This window comes from Oncorhynchus clarkii, unplaced genomic scaffold, assembly GCF_045791955.1.
Source record: "Oncorhynchus clarkii lewisi isolate Uvic-CL-2024 unplaced genomic scaffold, UVic_Ocla_1.0 unplaced_contig_753_pilon_pilon, whole genome shotgun sequence".
Classification (NCBI taxonomy): domain Eukaryota; kingdom Metazoa; phylum Chordata; class Actinopteri; order Salmoniformes; family Salmonidae; genus Oncorhynchus; species Oncorhynchus clarkii.
The window spans coordinates 22,332-41,531 of NW_027258317.1; the positions used below are offsets into that span (position 1 = coordinate 22,332).

Genomic DNA, 19,200 nt, shown 5'->3' on the forward strand with positions numbered 1-19,200 from the left:
AAAGTACAGATACCCCAAAAAACGACTTAAGGAGTATTTAAAGTATTTTTACTTTAGTACTTTACACCACTGCCTATATCAGGTGACATCACTCAGTTCTGCCTCCAGAAAAAGACTCATTAACCTTTTTCAAATGCTAGACTGTATGTACTATGATACATGCACAACATGAGGGAGCAATTGCATAATCCACAAATCATACAGCAACACCATAAAAGGTTGCAGTTGAAATTACGTCAAGGTCAAGTAGTCTGTAATGTCCGTTTTGCATAGATTTTTCTAAATGAAAAAAAAAAGACAGTTTCTGGCAGCGGTGGGATTCGAACCCACGCCATCGAAATGACTGGAGCCTAAATCCAGCGCCTTAGACCACTCGGCCACGCTACCTCAACGAACACCAATACAATTTTATGGTATATAACATTAGAATTTTACGAATGACGCGTTCAGCGGAATTTTGTACATTTCATGCAATATTAAATGATATTCAAATGTCTTCAAATGTATATTCGACAAATTAATTGACGTATCTCATCAATTGTAATGACCATAGATGGCTACCACAGCATTCTGCAGCGATAAGTCATTATATCTGGTTTGCGCTTAGTGAGACTATAATTTGATTTACAACAGCACAATGCCCCAACACACCTCAAGGCTGTGTAAGAGAATGCCCCCTAATGCTCATGCTATATGGCGTCTGAAGGTCCTCCTGCAACCTGCTGGTAGGAAAACGGGTAGAGACCAACACCCAGGCAGTGGTTTTGGTTGCCACTGATGCCCTGGGGTGGTAGAGAAGAAAGGGGGCCTCGACCCCAGGCAAAGGGGGGTCGAGACCCCCACAACACCTAAGGTCCCGGCGGCCACGGCCTGACAGCACTGCGGTGAGATGGAATAGGGGCTTGCCCCGTGCATTCCACGCATCGACCTGGTATTGCAGTACCTCCAGGAACAGTGCACCCCCTAAGGTTGTCAAAAGAGAATAATCGTGTGAGCTAAGTGACCTCAAACTTGGATGTTCATAGCCTACTTTCATGTTATTTATGTGTCATTTTCCTGTTTGTGCTCATGTCAAGGCTAAAATTGCTAATATGATACTATAATACATAACCAGGCAATTGTTGAATATTGACTGCCTTATGAAATACTAGAATTTGTTAGAAGTCAGCCCCCCCACGCACGCATGCGCACAGAAACTGGGCAGTCCTGTGCTGTTTCTGAAAGTTGCGTGGAAATAGGAATCACTGATGCATTTTGTTGATGATGTCTAATGATTCTCTTGGGCAAATTAATGCATTTTCTAACAAGTTGAAAGGATTTTGTTGATTTCCTCCTTAGTTCAAAACATTTTTGAATATTGTTGAATTTCGGTTTAAAGTCTGGATTCCGTGATTCCGTGTGGGCGCGCCGTATTATATAGGGCCCTAGTCCATGAAGTTGTCATAAGTGTGAACATAGGATATGCCCCCCACAAGAGTGAAATATATGGGCTGGAAAGGAAATGTAAGCAAGGTTTGAGCTTTGTCAGTGTGTCACAACGTGGACATTTCTCTGTCTCCCGATGAATGAGCGGCACATTGACTTTATATAGTGTACCAAGAGAGTTCCCTTCGCTTATGGCCATACCAGCCTGAGTGAGCACTTCCTGTTTGGAAAGTGAGACAGGTGTTGGTAATTAAGTCGTGAGTGAGTGAGTGTTTGTTTGCTTGAGAGCTTTTTTGGTTATTTTCAACGTTTTTTGAAGTATAATTTAGATTTTTGGCATTTGAACAAGTTTAAGTTTGGTTCGTTTTTTCCCCCTTTGCAGTTTTGCTGCTTGGGGGAGAGTTTTTTGGGTTAAGGTTTTTTACAATGACGGACAACATGGCAATGGCTAATGGAACGGACAAAGACAAAGAAAATGCTCAACGGAAGAAAAATGGAGATGAAGGAGAGATGAAATATGGCAAAGAATTTACGGTGGCAGTGGAGTTGATGGGAGAAGATAGGGTCACGACGATGGAATTACTACGTGCGATTAAAGAGGTGTGTGGAGAGGTGGTGGGATGTAGAGTAAAAGGAGAAAGAAAGTATGAGGTCACGATGAGAAATGGAAAAGGAAAAGAGCGCTTAATGGATGGATTTATGATTAAAGAAACAAGAATTATGGCAAGAGACATGGTTTCCAATGAACTTATAGTCTCTTTTATGAATTTGCCTGTGTATATGGAAGACAACGCTATATTGGCCAAGCTAGGTAGCTGGGGTGTATCAGCAGTCTCTGAAATCAGGAGGAGAGTTTGGCCAGGGACGGAGATAGCAGATGGAACAAGATACTGCAAAGTGAAATTTACGGACACTGTGAAATCATTGCCGTACTCTACAAGGTTTGACACACTTGAAGGAGGAGAGTACTTTAGAGTCATTCATGACAAGCAGGTCAGAGTTTGTAGGCTCTGTATTCAGCCTGGTCACATTTTGAAGGACTGCCCTGAATTCAAATGTTATAAGTGTGGGAAGCAAGGGCATTATGCAAGAGAATGTGTAGGTGGAAAGGAAAGGGCATTTTGCGAAGGATGTCGCATGAGAACTGACGAGTGCAACTGTGGAGAGGTTGTGAATGAGGAGAGGAGCCAGGATCTCTTTGTGGAGACTGATGTATCACCGAGACCAGAAGAAGATGATGGAGGAGAGGACGTGGTGGAGGGTGGAGAGACGGAGAACGCAAGAAGGGAGAAGATCGAACAGAAGACGAATGAAATAGGGAGCAGTATGGACTCAGCAATAAGAAGAGGGAGCTTTCAGGAGGAGGGGGGGAGTGGGCTGGGTGGAGGAACTGGGGACTCACAGATTTTGGGGGGGACCTCGGGCTATGTGGGTGCCTCGGAAGAAGGTGAAGTGGAGGGGAGTGAGATGCTGACAATAATACAGGAAACGCAAATGGATACAGAAAGCACAACAGGCACTAGAAAGAAGAGTTTAAGTTACGTGGAAGAGATGGATTTAGAATCCATTTCAGATTCAGATGACATGGAACAGATTGACAGAAAATGGGAGGGCTACAGGAAGAGGAAAGCGGTGGCGGAGGCGAAAAAGGATAGAAAAGGAAGAAAACATGACAACAGATAGAGGTAAATGAGAAAATATGTATTATTTTTACTATTTATTGGAATGGTTAATTTTATGTCAATCAATGCAAACGGTTTAAGAACAATGGAAAAATTTCAAAGAATTGTAAAAATGGAGAATTCCGATATTTTATGTCTTCAAGAAACACATTGGGACAACGTATGTATTTTAGAAGTAAGAAAAATATGGAGAGATTTTATTTTTGTTAACAATGGTAGGGGGAATTCAAGTGGTGTTGCAATTTTATTGAGGAAGGATGTAGTAGAGAATGTGAAACATATATATAATGATAATAACGGGAGGATTTTAATTTTAGATTTTGAATATATGAATATGGTTTTTAGAATTATAAATATTTATGCTCCTAATACTGAAATAGAGCGCAAAGATTTATTTTTAGAATTAGGGAAATGGTGTGAGGGGAACTGTATTGTAGTTGGGGATTTTAATATTAAAATGGATAGACTGGATATGACAAGGGGAGCTATTTTTAGAAGTGATGTATCTAGGGGGGTTTTAAAGAAGATGATGTTAGAAAAAGGAATGATTGATATGTGGAGAGAGGAAAATCCAGACAAAAGAGAATTTTCTAGAAGGCAGGTGGTTTTAGGGGTTTTGAAACAAACTAGGATTGATCTGGTTTTAGTAAAAGAAGGTTTGAGGAATTTTATGAAAGCTATTAAGTATGTTTTTACAACTTTTAGTGATCATGCAGGTTTAACATTTTCAGTGGGTTTAGATGAGGAAAGAACAGGGGGTGGGATATGGTGTATGAATGCAGGGTATTTAGAAGATGAGGAATATGGGAAACACCTTAAATCTTTGATAGCATGTGAAATAGAGGATAAGCGGAAAGAGAATGATAAGTGTTTATGGTGGGACAAGGTTAAGGAAAAAATAAAAGTTTTTAGTATAAGATATGCAAGGAAAAAGCGAGGAAGGATGAAAAGAGAAGAAAATGAGTTGAGGGCTAGATTGGATGAAGAAATGGGGAAGTGTGACAGTGAACCTAATTATAATGTAGAAACGTTTTTAGATTTAAAAGCAAAATTGAGTAAATATGAAATAGATAAGTGTAAGGGTGCAATTATAAGAAGTAGGGCAAAGTATGTTTTAGAGGGGGAGAAATGTACTTCATTTTTTCTTGGTTTAGAGAAGAATAAACAGAGGAGAACATATATTAGAGAGATTGAAAATGTAAAGGGTGAAGTTGTTAATGATTATGTAGAGATATTAGAAACAGTGCAGAATTTTTATAAGGATTTATTTAAGAAAGGGGAGGTGGATGAGGGGTGTGTAAAGGAGATATTGAATAGTGTGGATGTGCAAATTAATGTAGAGGATAAACAAATGTGTGATGGGAAGATAACAGTGAATGAAGTTAAAGATGCGATTAGGGGGTTACAAGTAAATAAGAGTCCTGGTGTGGATGGAATAATTGCAGAATTTTATAAAGTATATGAAAGTTTTTTAGCACCTATTTTATTGGAAGTTTATCAATATATGGAGGATAATAATAGTGTTTCAGAATCTATGGTGACAGGGCTGATAACGATTTTATATAAAAATAAGGGGAGCAAATTGAAACTGGAGAATTATAGGCCAATTAGTTTGTTAAATTCGGATTATAAGATTTTAGCTAAGATCCTGGCAAATAGAATGAAGCAAGTTTTAAATGATATTATAGCACCTACACAGAATTATAGTGTGCCTGGTAGAGATATTGCCGATACAATTAATACGATTAGAGATGTGATAAATAAAATGAATCATGATAAGATGGGGGGAATAGTTTTAAGCATAGATTTAAATAAAGCCTTTGATAGGGTAGAGCATGATTTTATGTTTAGGGTAATGGATAAATATGGTTTTGGTAATAGAATAATAGGATGGATAAAATTATTATATAAGAAGGCAAAAAGTAGGGTGAAGTGTAATGGGGTTTTAACTGATTCTTTTATTCTTGAGAGATCTGTGAGACAGGGATGCCCTTTATCAGCTTTATTATTTGTTTTATCGGTGGAACCTTTAGCAGCATTTTTAAAAAAAGATCATCTTATAAATTGTGTACAGACTCCACAAGGAGGTTTTAGTTTGATTCATCAATACGCAGATGATACCACTATAACAGTTAGAGATGAGGGAAGTGTAAAAAGGGTGATGGAGTGTTTTAAAGTATATGGACAAGCATCAGGGGCAAAGGTTAATATGGAGAAGTCAGTTGTAATGTATATTGGGAAGATTAATGAGGGGAATTTTACTTTTAAGGTGGTAAAAGATTATTTTAAGGTGTTAGGAGTGTTTTTAGGGGTGAATGAAATAGAAGCTAGGGATTTGACATGGAGTGGTGTGATAAATAAAGTTAGGAAGGTAGTAAATATGTGGAGGGGGAGGTCTTTGAAGTTAAAAGGGAAAGTCATTGTGATAAATTCCTTGTTGATGTCAATTTTTATTTATGTAATGAATGTTTTGGATATGCCAGAATGGGTTTTATCTGAAATGAATAAGATCTTAGTTGATTTTTTATGGGACGGGAAGGGGGTGAAAATAGCTTTTAAAACTTTGATTGCAGGTTATGAGGAGGGGGGTTTGAAGTTGGTGGATTTAAGGGTAAGGAAAATAGCAATAAGAGTGAAAATGGTAAGGAAATATTTATATGGCGAATTGGATTATGGGTGGAAAAGGTTTTTTAAAGAGTATTTGAATAAGGTTGGGAGGATTGGGGATAATGGTTTATTGATGTGTGTGAAACAGGAAATGTTAGAAAATATACCGTTGTTTTATAAAGAAGTGTTTGGGGCTTGGGGGCAATTTTTACCAAATATTTCTTATGAATGTACCATCTTAGAAAACATTTTAAATCAGCCGATATTTTTAAATCCAAAGATCAAGTCTAAAGATATGACGTTGTTTTGTAAATACTTTATGAGGGCTGGGATGAGGCAGATAGGTGACATAGTATATGAGGTAATTCCTGGGTTCCTTCCGTTGCAGGCAATATATGATAATGTGGTTGAAATAGATGAAGAGATTAGTAAAACTACAGTGGAGAATATGTACAAGAAAATATTAGGATGTATTCCTGGGGAGTGGGTGATTTTAATAAATAAAGAGGTGGCTAAAAGATCTAGGGGTTTACCGGTTTTATATTGTGAAAGTAATGGGGAGAAACATGATTTATCAGGGTTAAAAGTTAAAATGGTTTATAGTAAATGTATTTTAAAAGAGATAAAAGTTCCTGCATCGGAAAAAGTGTGGTCAAGGGTGTTTGCAAATATGGATGTGAAATCAATATGGAAGAATGTAAATGTAAAATATAATTCTATAGAGTGTGAAGACAATGATTTTAAATTGAAACATAATAGGATTTTTACAAATGTGGTTTTGCATCAAATAAATAGGGATATTAAAAGAGAATGTGATATTTGTGGTACGGGGGTGGAACATTTTATGCACTTTTTCGTTGAATGTAGCAGGTTAAAAGATTTTCATGAGTTTTTAAAAGGGCTTTTAGTAAAACATTGGGGGGAGGAGATTTTTAATGGGGTGGAATGGAGGAGATTCTTTCTTTTTGGTATTAATGGGAAAAGTAAAGTTTTGAATTTTAATTTGGTTAATTATGTTTTAAGTCATGCTAGATATGCTGTAAGACAAAGAAGGAATATGGGTCATTATGAAGGGAAATGTGTGAGTGTGGAAGGTCTTTTTAGGAGGACTTTAGAAAATGATACAGAGATAATATATAAATACGGGGGAGGAAATTTTGAAAAACTGTTTGTGTGGGGGAGTACTTTTATTGAAATAATGTCAAATGGGAAACTTGCATTTAATTATTAATTGGAATTAGTGAATGACTGTGTTTTAAATTGGTTTTCTTCTATTACTCTTCTGATGTTATTAAAAGGGTGAATTGTTCATCCTTAATTATTACTGACTGAATGTTGCAAATATTGTACGATTTTTCATAATAATAAAAAAAAAAAAAAAAAAATACGCCCGATCTCGTCCGATCTCGGAAGCTAAGCAGGGTCGGGCCTGGTTAGTACTTGGATGGGAGACCGCCTGGGAATACCAGGTGCTGTAAGCTTTTTGCTCCAGTAGAGGGTACTCTTGTGTCATGCGTGGAGCAACTGCCTTTTATTTATCGCCCTAATAATGTTGTGTCTTTTTATTGGACTACATGCAGTTTGTTAGTGCTGCCCTGCCCTGATCAAATCCAATCATGGACAGTGCGTTTCCCTCGAAATGTAGGCACTACATTCAGCATTTGTTTTTAGACTGTCAATGTCTGTCGTCCATTAGGGCCCGTTAAAATCCCTTCAATGTTTTGCCTGACCCCCCCCCCCCCCAAAAAAAATTCCAACCTCTCCTCTGTTTACATTTCCCGGTTTACCGTTTATCCCTGCTTCTCCAGGTTTGCGCTCTCAAAAGCACACCTTTTTAATCGAAATATAACACGATTGGATGTTCTATGTCCACGACAACATTTAAAACCCTAGCAGGAGACCACTTTTGAGGTCTGGGAAAAATTGAAGACATATCGATTTTGGGGTGTAGTTACCCTTTAAACGCAAGTGTGCGCCAGGAAGAGACCTTTGTTTGGTTAAGCGGTGTTGCTGTAGCGCTCATGTGATTGCGGAGTTTGCAAAACAAATGGCCACTGGATGGATGCAAATAATGATGATATAATTCTGCCAAGCTGGCATAGGCTACTTTGCAGTTAACATTTCATTGAGAAGGTTTTTGTGGGAAGCCTTTCCTTCTCTACCAGAAGAAGGTAATCATTAGCCTCAACGCTAACGGCTACACAAAGTGTAGACCTGCGCGCGCTCCGCACGCATGCGCACAGAAACTGGGCAGTCCTGTGCTGTTTCTGAAAGTTGCGTGGAAATAGGAATCACTGATGCATTTTGTTGATGATGTCTAATGATTCTCTTGGGCAAATGAATGCATTTTCTAACAAGTTGAAAGGATTTTGTTGATTTCCTCCTTAGTTCAAAACATTTTTGAATATTGTTGAATTTCGGTTTAAAGTCTGGATTCCGTGATTCCGTGTGGGCGCGCCGTATTATATAGGGCCCTAGTCCATGAAGTTGTCATAAGTGTGAACATAGGATATGCCCCCCCCCCCCCCCCCACAAGAGTGAAATATATGGGCTGGAAAGGAAATGTAAGCAAGGTTTGAGCTTTGTCAGTGTGTCACAACGTGGACATTTCTCTGTCTCCCGATGAATGAGCGGCACATTGACTTTATATAGTGTACCAAGAGAGTTCCCTTCGCTTACGGCCATACCAGCCTGAGTGAGCACTTCCTGTTTGGAAAGTGAGACAGGTGTTGGTAATTAAGTCGTGAGTGAGTGAGTGTTTGTTTGCTTGAGAGCTTTTTTGGTTATTTTCAACGTTTTTTGAAGTATAATTTAGATTTTTGGCATTTGAACAAGTTTAAGTTTGGTTCGTTTTTTCCCCCTTTGCAGTTTTGCTGCTTGGGGGAGAGTTTTTTGGGTTAAGGTTTTTTACAATGACGGACAACATGGCAATGGCTAATGGAACGGACAAAGACAAAGAAAATGCTCAACGGAAGAAAAATGGAGATGAAGGAGAGATGAAATATGGCAAAGAATTTACGGTGGCAGTGGAGTTGATGGGAGAAGATAGGGTCACGACGATGGAATTACTACGTGCGATTAAAGAGGTGTGTGGAGAGGTGGTGGGATGTAGAGTAAAAGGAGAAAGAAAGTATGAGGTCACGATGAGAAATGGAAAAGGAAAAGAGCGCTTAATGGATGGATTTATGATTAAAGAAACAAGAATTATGGCAAGAGACATGGTTTCCAATGAACTTATAGTCTCTTTTATGAATTTGCCTGTGTATATGGAAGACAACGCTATATTGGCCAAGCTAGGTAGCTGGGGTGTATCAGCAGTCTCTGAAATCAGGAGGAGAGTTTGGCCAGGGACGGAGATAGCAGATGGAACAAGATACTGCAAAGTGAAATTTACGGACACTGTGAAATCATTGCCGTACTCTACAAGGTTTGACACACTTGAAGGAGGAGAGTACTTTAGAGTCATTCATGACAAGCAGGTCAGAGTTTGTAGGCTCTGTATTCAGCCTGGTCACATTTTGAAGGACTGCCCTGAATTCAAATGTTATAAGTGTGGGAAGCAAGGGCATTATGCAAGAGAATGTGTAGGTGGAAAGGAAAGGGCATTTTGCGAAGGATGTCGCATGAGAACTGACGAGTGCAACTGTGGAGAGGTTGTGAATGAGGAGAGGAGCCAGGATCTCTTTGTGGAGACTGATGTATCACCGAGACCAGAAGAAGATGATGGAGGAGAGGACGTGGTGGAGGGTGGAGAGACGGAGAACGCAAGAAGGGAGAAGATCGAACAGAAGACGAATGAAATAGGGAGCAGTATGGACTCAGCAATAAGAAGAGGGAGCTTTCAGGAGGAGGGGGGGAGTGGGCTGGGTGGAGGAACTGGGGACTCACAGATTTTGGGGGGGACCTCGGGCTATGTGGGTGCCTCGGAAGAAGGTGAAGTGGAGGGGAGTGAGATGCTGACAATAATACAGGAAACGCAAATGGATACAGAAAGCACAACAGGCACTAGAAAGAAGAGTTTAAGTTACGTGGAAGAGATGGATTTAGAATCCATTTCAGATTCAGATGACATGGAACAGATTGACAGAAAATGGGAGGGCTACAGGAAGAGGAAAGCGGTGGCGGAGGCGAAAAAGGATAGAAAAGGAAGAAAACATGACAACAGATAGAGGTAAATGAGAAAATATGTATTATTTTTACTATTTATTGGAATGGTTAATTTTATGTCAATCAATGCAAACGGTTTAAGAACAATGGAAAAATTTCAAAGAATTGTAAAAATGGAGAATTCCGATATTTTATGTCTTCAAGAAACACATTGGGACAACGTATGTATTTTAGAAGTAAGAAAAATATGGAGAGATTTTATTTTTGTTAACAATGGTAGGGGGAATTCAAGTGGTGTTGCAATTTTATTGAGGAAGGATGTAGTAGAGAATGTGAAACATATATATAATGATAATAACGGGAGGATTTTAATTTTAGATTTTGAATATATGAATATGGTTTTTAGAATTATAAATATTTATGCTCCTAATACTGAAATAGAGCGCAAAGATTTATTTTTAGAATTAGGGAAATGGTGTGAGGGGAACTGTATTGTAGTTGGGGATTTTAATATTAAAATGGATAGACTGGATATGACAAGGGGAGCTATTTTTAGAAGTGATGTATCTAGGGGGGTTTTAAAGAAGATGATGTTAGAAAAAGGAATGATTGATATGTGGAGAGAGGAAAATCCAGACAAAAGAGAATTTTCTAGAAGGCAGGTGGTTTTAGGGGTTTTGAAACAAACTAGGATTGATCTGGTTTTAGTAAAAGAAGGTTTGAGGAATTTTATGAAAGCTATTAAGTATGTTTTTACAACTTTTAGTGATCATGCAGGTTTAACATTTTCAGTGGGTTTAGATGAGGAAAGAACAGGGGGTGGGATATGGTGTATGAATGCAGGGTATTTAGAAGATGAGGAATATGGGAAACACCTTAAATCTTTGATAGCATGTGAAATAGAGGATAAGCGGAAAGAGAATGATAAATGTTTATGGTGGGACAAGGTTAAGGAAAAAATAAAAGTTTTTAGTATAAGATATGCAAGGAAAAAGCGAGGAAGGATGAAAAGAGAAGAAAATGAGTTGAGGGCTAGATTGGATGAAGAAATGGGGAAGTGTGACAGTGAACCTAATTATAATGTAGAAACGTTTTTAGATTTAAAAGCAAAATTGAGTAAATATGAAATAGATAAGTGTAAGGGTGCAATTATAAGAAGTAGGGCAAAGTATGTTTTAGAGGGGGAGAAATGTACTTCATTTTTTCTTGGTTTAGAGAAGAATAAACAGAGGAGAACATATATTAGAGAGATTGAAAATGTAAAGGGTGAAGTTGTTAATGATTATGTAGAGATATTAGAAACAGTGCAGAATTTTTATAAGGATTTATTTAAGAAAGGGGAGGTGGATGAGGGGTGTGTAAAGGAGATATTGAATAGTGTGGATGTGCAAATTAATGTAGAGGATAAACAAATGTGTGATGGGAAGATAACAGTGAATGAAGTTAAAGATGCGATTAGGGGGTTACAAGTAAATAAGAGTCCTGGTGTGGATGGAATAATTGCAGAATTTTATAAAGTATATGAAAGTTTTTTAGCACCTATTTTATTGGAAGTTTATCAATATATGGAGGATAATAATAGTGTTTCAGAATCTATGGTGACAGGGCTGATAACGATTTTATATAAAAATAAGGGGAGCAAATTGAAACTGGAGAATTATAGGCCAATTAGTTTGTTAAATTCGGATTATAAGATTTTAGCTAAGATCCTGGCAAATAGAATGAAGCAAGTTTTAAATGATATTATAGCACCTACACAGAATTATAGTGTGCCTGGTAGAGATATTGCCGATACAATTAATACGATTAGAGATGTGATAAATAAAATGAATCATGATAAGATGGGGGGAATAGTTTTAAGCATAGATTTAAATAAAGCCTTTGATAGGGTAGAGCATGATTTTATGTTTAGGGTAATGGATAAATATGGTTTTGGTAATAGAATAATAGGATGGATAAAATTATTATATAAGAAGGCAAAAAGTAGGGTGAAGTGTAATGGGGTTTTAACTGATTCTTTTATTCTTGAGAGATCTGTGAGACAGGGATGCCCTTTATCAGCTTTATTATTTGTTTTATCGGTGGAACCTTTAGCAGCATTTTTAAAAAAAGATCATCTTATAAATTGTGTACAGACTCCACAAGGAGGTTTTAGTTTGATTCATCAATACGCAGATGATACCACTATAACAGTTAGAGATGAGGGAAGTGTAAAAAGGGTGATGGAGTGTTTTAAAGTATATGGACAAGCATCAGGGGCAAAGGTTAATATGGAGAAGTCAGTTGTAATGTATATTGGGAAGATTAATGAGGGGAATTTTACTTTTAAGGTGGTAAAAGATTATTTTAAGGTGTTAGGAGTGTTTTTAGGGGTGAATGAAATAGAAGCTAGGGATTTGACATGGAGTGGTGTGATAAATAAAGTTAGGAAGGTAGTAAATATGTGGAGGGGGAGGTCTTTGAAGTTAAAAGGGAAAGTCATTGTGATAAATTCCTTGTTGATGTCAATTTTTATTTATGTAATGAATGTTTTGGATATGCCAGAATGGGTTTTATCTGAAATGAATAAGATCTTAGTTGATTTTTTATGGGACGGGAAGGGGGTGAAAATAGCTTTTAAAACTTTGATTGCAGGTTATGAGGAGGGGGGTTTGAAGTTGGTGGATTTAAGGGTAAGGAAAATAGCAATAAGAGTGAAAATGGTAAGGAAATATTTATATGGTGAATTGGATTATGGGTGGAAAAGGTTTTTTAAAGAGTATTTGAATAAGGTTGGGAGGATTGGGGATAATGGTTTATTGATGTGTGTGAAACAGGAAATGTTAGAAAATATACCGTTGTTTTATAAAGAAGTGTTTGGGGCTTGGGGGCAATTTTTACCAAATATTTCTTATGAATGTACCATCTTAGAAAACATTTTAAATCAGCCGATATTTTTAAATCCAAAGATCAAGTCTAAAGATATGACGTTGTTTTGTAAATACTTTATGAGGGCTGGGATGAGGCAGATAGGTGACATAGTATATGAGGTAATTCCTGGGTTCCTTCCGTTGCAGGCAATATATGATAATGTGGTTGAAATAGATGAAGAGATTAGTAAAACTACAGTGGAGAATATGTACAAGAAAATATTAGGATGTATTCCTGGGGAGTGGGTGATTTTAATAAATAAAGAGGTGGCTAAAAGATCTAGGGGTTTACCGGTTTTATATTGTGAAAGTAATGGGGAGAAACATGATTTATCAGGGTTAAAAGTTAAAATGGTTTATAGTAAATGTATTTTAAAAGAGATAAAAGTTCCTGCATCGGAAAAAGTGTGGTCAAGGGTGTTTGCAAATATGGATGTGAAATCAATATGGAAGAATGTAAATGTAAAATATAATTCTATAGAGTGTGAAGACAATGATTTTAAATTGAAACATAATAGGATTTTTACAAATGTGGTTTTGCATCAAATAAATAGGGATATTAAAAGAGAATGTGATATTTGTGGTACGGGGGTGGAACATTTTATGCACTTTTTCGTTGAATGTAGCAGGTTAAAAGATTTTCATGAGTTTTTAAAAGGGCTTTTAGTAAAACATTGGGGGGAGGAGATTTTTAATGGGGTGGAATGGAGGAGATTCTTTCTTTTTGGTATTAATGGGAAAAGTAAAGTTTTGAATTTTAATTTGGTTAATTATGTTTTAAGTCATGCTAGATATGCTGTAAGACAAAGAAGGAATATGGGTCATTATGAAGGGAAATGTGTGAGTGTGGAAGGTCTTTTTAGGAGGACTTTAGAAAATGATACAGAGATAATATATAAATACGGGGGAGGAAATTTTGAAAAACTGTTTGTGTGGGGGAGTACTTTTATTGAAATAATGTCAAATGGGAAACTTGCATTTAATTATTAATTGGAATTAGTGAATGACTGTGTTATAAATTGGTTTTCTTCTATTACTCTTCTGATGTTATTAAAAGGGTGAATTGTTCATCCTTAATTATTACTGACGGAATGTTGCAAATATTGTACGATTTTTCATAATAAAAAAAAAAAAATAAAAATAAAAAAAAAAAATACGCCCGATCTCGTCCGATCTCGGAAGCTAAGCAGGGTCGGGCCTGGTTAGTACTTGGATGGGAGACCGCCTGGGAATACCAGGTGCTGTAAGCTTTTTGCTCCAGTAGAGGGTACTCTTGTGTCATGCGTGGAGCAACTGCCTTTTATTTATCGCCCTAATAATGTTGTGTCTTTTTATTGGACTACATGCAGTTTGTTAGTGCTGCCCTGCCCTGATCAAATCCAATCATGGACAGTGCGTTTCCCTCGAAATGTAGGCACTACATTCAGCATTTGTTTTTAGACTGTCAATGTCTGTCGTCCATTAGGGCCCGTTAAAATCCCTTCAATGTTTTGCCTGACCCCCCCCCCCCCCCCCAAAAAAAAATTCCAACCTCTCCTCCGTTTACATTTCCCGGTTTACCGTTTATCCCTGCTTCTCCAGGTTTGCGCTCTCAAAAGCACACCTTTTTAATCGAAATATAACACGATTGGATGTTCTATGTCCACGACAACATTTAAAACCCTAGCAGGAGACCACTTTTGAGGTCTGGGAAAAATTGAAGACATATCGATTTTGGGGTGTAGTTACCCTTTAAACGCAAGTGTGCGCCAGGAAGAGACCTTTGTTTGGTTAAGCGGTGTTGCTGTAGCGCTCATGTGATTGCGGAGTTTGCAAAACAAATGGCCACTGGATGGATGCAAATAATGATGATATAATTCTGCCAAGCTGGCATAGGCTACTTTGCAGTTAACATTTCATTGAGAAGGTTTTTGTGGGAAGCCTTTCCTTCTCTACCAGAAGAAGGTAATCATTAGCCTCAACGCTAACGGCTACACAAAGTGTAGACCTGCGCGCGCTCCGCACGCATGCGCACAGAAACTGGGCAGTCCTGTGCTGTTTCTGAAAGTTGCGTGGAAATAGGAATCACTGATGCATTTTGTTGATGATGTCTAATGATTCTCTTGGGCAAATGAATGCATTTTCTAACAAGTTGAAAGGATTTAGTTGATTTCCTCCTTAGTTCAAAACATTTTTGAATATTGTTGAATTTCGGTTTAAAGTCTGGATTCCGTGATTCCGTGTGGGCGCGCCGTATTATATAGGGCCCTAGTCCATGAAGTTGTCATAAGTGTGAACATAGGATATGCCCCCCACAAGAGTGAAATATATGGGCTGGAAAGGAAATGTAAGCAAGGTTTGAGCTTTGTCAGTGTGTCACAACGTGGACATTTCTCTGTCTCCCGATGAATGAGCGGCACATTGACTTTATATAGTGTACCAAGAGAGTTCCCTTCGCTTACGGCCATACCAGCCTGAATACGCCCGATCTCGTCCGATCTCGGAAGCTAAGCAGGGTCGGGCCTGGTTAGTACTTGGATGGGAGACCGCCTGGGAATACCAGGTGCTGTAAGCTTTTTGCTCCAGTAGAGGGTACTCTTGTGTCATGCGTGGAGCAACTGCCTTTTATTTATCGCCCTAATAATGTTGTGTCTTTTTATTGGACTACATGCAGTTTGTTAGTGCTGCCCTGCCCTGATCAAATCCAATCATGGACAGTGCGTTTCCCTCGAAATGTAGGCACTACATTCAGCATTTGTTTTTAGACTGTCAATGTCTGTCGTCCATTAGGGCCCGTTAAAATCCCTTCAATGTTTTGCCTGACCCCCCCCCCCCCCCCAAAAAAAATTCCAACCTCTCCTCCGTTTACATTTCCCGGTTTACCGTTTATCCCTGCTTCTCCAGGTTTGCGCTCTCAAAAGCACACCTTTTTAATCGAAATATAACACGATTGGATGTTCTATGTCCACGACAACATTTAAAACCCTAGCAGGAGACCACTTTTGAGGTCTGGGAAAAATTGAAGACATATCGATTTTGGGGTGTAGTTACCCTTTAAACGCAAGTGTGCGCCAGGAAGAGACCTTTGTTTGGTTAAGCGGTGTTGCTGTAGCGCTCATGTGATTGCGGAGTTTGCAAAACAAATGGCCACTGGATGGATGCAAATAATGATGATATAATTCTGCCAAGCTGGCATAGGCTACTTTGCAGTTAACATTTCATTGAGAAGGTTTTTGTGGGAAGCCTTTCCTTCTCTACCAGAAGAAGGTAATCATTAGCCTCAACGCTAACGGCTACACAAAGTGTAGACCTGCGCGCGCTCCGCACGCATGCGCACAGAAACTGGGCAGTCCTGTGCTGTTTCTGAAAGTTGCGTGGAAATAGGAATCACTGATGCATTTTGTTGATGTCTAATGATTCTCTTGGGCAAATGAATGCATTTTCTAACAAGTTGAAAGGATTTTGTTGATTTCCTCCTTAGTTCAAAACATTTTTGAATATTGTTGAATTTCGGTTTAAAGTCTGGATTCCGTGATTCCGTGTGGGCGCGCCGTATTATATAGGGCCCTAGTCCATGAAGTTGTCATAAGTGTGAACATAGGATATGCCCTCCGCCCCCCCCCCCCCCCCACAAGAGTGAAATATATGGGCTGGAAAGGAAATGTAAGCAAGGTTTGAGCTTTGTCAGTGTGTCACAACGTGGACATTTCTCTGTCTCCCGATGAATGAGCGGCACATTGACTTTATATAGTGTACCAAGAGAGTTCCTTACGGCCATTGAATACGCCCGATCTCGTCCGATCTCGGAAGCTAAGCAGGGTCGGGCCTGGTTAGTACTTGGATGGGAGACCGCCTGGGAATACCAGGTGCTGTAAGCTTTTTGCTCCAGTAGAGGGTACTCTTGTGTCATGCGTGGAGCAACTGCCTTTTATTTATCGCCCTAATAATGTTGTGTCTTTTTATTGGACTACATGCAGTTTGTTAGTGCTGCCCTGCCCTGATCAAATCCAATCATGGACAGTGCGTTTCCCTCGAAATGTAGGCACTACATTCAGCATTTGTTTTTAGACTGTCAATGTCTGTCGTCCATTAGGGCCCTGTAAAATCCCTTCAATGTTTTGCCTGACCCCCCCCCCCCCCCCAAAAAAAAATTCCAACCTCTCCTCCGTTTACATTTCCCGGTTTACCGTTTATCCCTGCTTCTCCAGGTTTGCGCTCTCAAAAGCACACCTTTTTAATCGAAATATAACACGATTGGATGTTCTATGTCCACGACAACATTTAAAACCCTAGCAGGAGACCACTTTTGAGGTCTGGGAAAAATTGAAGACATATCGATTTTGGGGTGTAGTTACCCTTTAAACGCAAGTGTGCGCCAGGAAGAGACCTTTGTTTGGTTAAGCGGTGTTGCTGTAGCGCTCATGTGATTGCGGAGTTTGCAAAACAAATGGCCACTGGATGGATGCAAATAATGATGATATAATTCTGCCAAGCTGGCATAGGCTACTTTGCAGTTAACATTTCATTGAGAAGGTTTTTGTGGGAAGCCTTTCCTTCTCTACCAGAAGAAGGTAATCATTAGCCTCAACGCTAACGGCTACACAAAGTGTAGACCTGCGCGCGCTCCGCACGCATGCGCACAGAAACTGGGCAGTCCTGTGCTGTTTCTGAAAGTTGCGTGGAAATACGAATCACTGATGCATTTTGTTGATGTCTAATGATTCTCTTGGGCAAATGAATGCATTTTCTAACAAGTTGAAAGGATTTAGTTGATTTCCTCCTTAGTTCAAAACATTTTTGAATATTGTTGAATTTCGGTTTAAAGTCTGGATTCCGTGATTCCGTGTGGGCGCGCCGTATTATATAGGGCCCTAGTCCATGAAGTTGTCATAAGTGTGAACATAGGATATGCCCCCCACAAGAGTGAAATATATGGGCTGGAAAGGAAATGTAAGCAAGGTTTGAGCTTTGTCAGTGTGTCACAACGTGGACATTTCTCTGTCTCCCGATGAATGAGCGGCACATTGACTTTATATAGTGTACCAAGAGAGTTCCCTTCGCTTACGGCCATACCAGCCTGAGTGAGCACTTCCTGTTTGGAAAGTGAGACAGGTGTTGGTAATTAAGTCGTGAGTGAGTGAGTGTTTGTTTGCTTGAGAGCTTTTTTGGTTATTTTCAACGTTTTTTGAAGTATAATTTAGATTTTTGGCATTTGAACAAGTTTAAGTTTGGTTCGTTTTTTCCCCCTTTGCAGTTTTGCTGCTTGGGGGAGAGTTTTTTGGGTTAAGGTTTTTTACAATGACGGACAACATGGCAATGGCTAATGGAACGGACAAAGACAAAGAAAATGCTCAACGGAAGAAAAATGGAGATGAAGGAGAGATGAAATATGGCAAAGAATTTACGGTGGCAGTGGAGTTGATGGGAGAAGATAGGGTCACGACGATGGAATTACTACGTGCGATTAAAGAGGTGTGTGGAGAGGTGGTGGGATGTAGAGTAAAAGGAGAAAGAAAGTATGAGGTCACGATGAGAAATGGAAAAGGAAAAGAGCGCTTAATGGATGGATTTATGATTAAAGAAACAAGAATTATGGCAAGAGACATGGTTTCCAATGAACTTATAGTCTCTTTTATGAATTTGCCTGTGTATATGGAAGACAACGCTATATTGGCCAAGCTAGGTAGCTGGGGTGTATCAGCAGTCTCTGAAATCAGGAGGAGAGTTTGGCCAGGGACGGAGATAGCAGATGGAACAAGATACTGCAAAGTGAAATTTACGGACACTGTGAAATCATTGCCGTACTCTACAAGGTTTGACACACTTGAAGGAGGAGAGTACTTTAGAGTCATTCATGACAAGCAGGTCAGAGTTTGTAGGCTCTGTATTCAGCCTGGTCACATTTTGAAGGACTGCCCTGAATTCAAATGTTATAAGTGTGGGAAGCAAGGGCATTATGCAAGAGAATGTGTAGGTGGAAAGGAAAGGGCATTTTGCGAAGGATGTCGCATGAGAACTGACGAGTGCAACTGTGGAGAGGTTGTGAATGAGGAGAGGAGCCAGGATCTCTTTGTGGAGACTGATGTATCACCGAGACCAGAAGAAGATGATGGAGGAGAGGACGTGGTGGAGGGTGGAGAGACGGAGAACGCAAGAAGGGAGAAGATCGAACAGAAGACGAATGAAATAGGGAGCAGTATGGACTCAGCAATAAGAAGAGGGAGCTTTCAGGAGGAGGGGGGGAGTGGGCTGGGTGGAGGAACTGGGGACTCACAGATTTTGGGGGGGACCTCGGGCTATGTGGGTGCCTCGGAAGAAGGTGAAGTGGAGGGGAGTGAGATGCTGACAATAATACAGGAAACGCAAATGGATACAGAAAGCACAACAGGCACTAGAAAGAAGAGTTTAAGTTACGTGGAAGAGATGGATTTAGAATCCATTTCAGATTCAGATGACATGGAACAGATTGACAGAAAATGGGAGGGCTACAG

At 39.3% G+C, this 19,200-nt stretch overlaps 2 non-coding genes and 1 pseudogene across 2 annotated transcripts; 2 read left to right on the plus strand and 1 right to left on the minus strand.

Annotated features, from left to right (window-relative positions):
- Positions 1-305: 305 nt before the first annotated feature.
- Positions 306-387, minus strand: trnal-uag (transfer RNA leucine (anticodon UAG)). Its single transcript has one exon. It is a non-coding gene; the product is annotated as a tRNA-Leu (tRNA).
- Positions 388-15,165: 14,778 nt separating this feature from the next.
- On the plus strand, positions 15,166-15,284 carry LOC139396646 (5S ribosomal RNA). The gene has a single exon (XR_011630812.1). It is a non-coding gene; the product is annotated as a 5S ribosomal RNA (ribosomal RNA).
- A 1,191-nt stretch (positions 15,285-16,475) lies between these two features.
- On the plus strand, positions 16,476-16,587 carry LOC139396644 (5S ribosomal RNA; annotated as a pseudogene).
- The last annotated feature ends 2,613 nt before the right edge of the window (positions 16,588-19,200 follow it).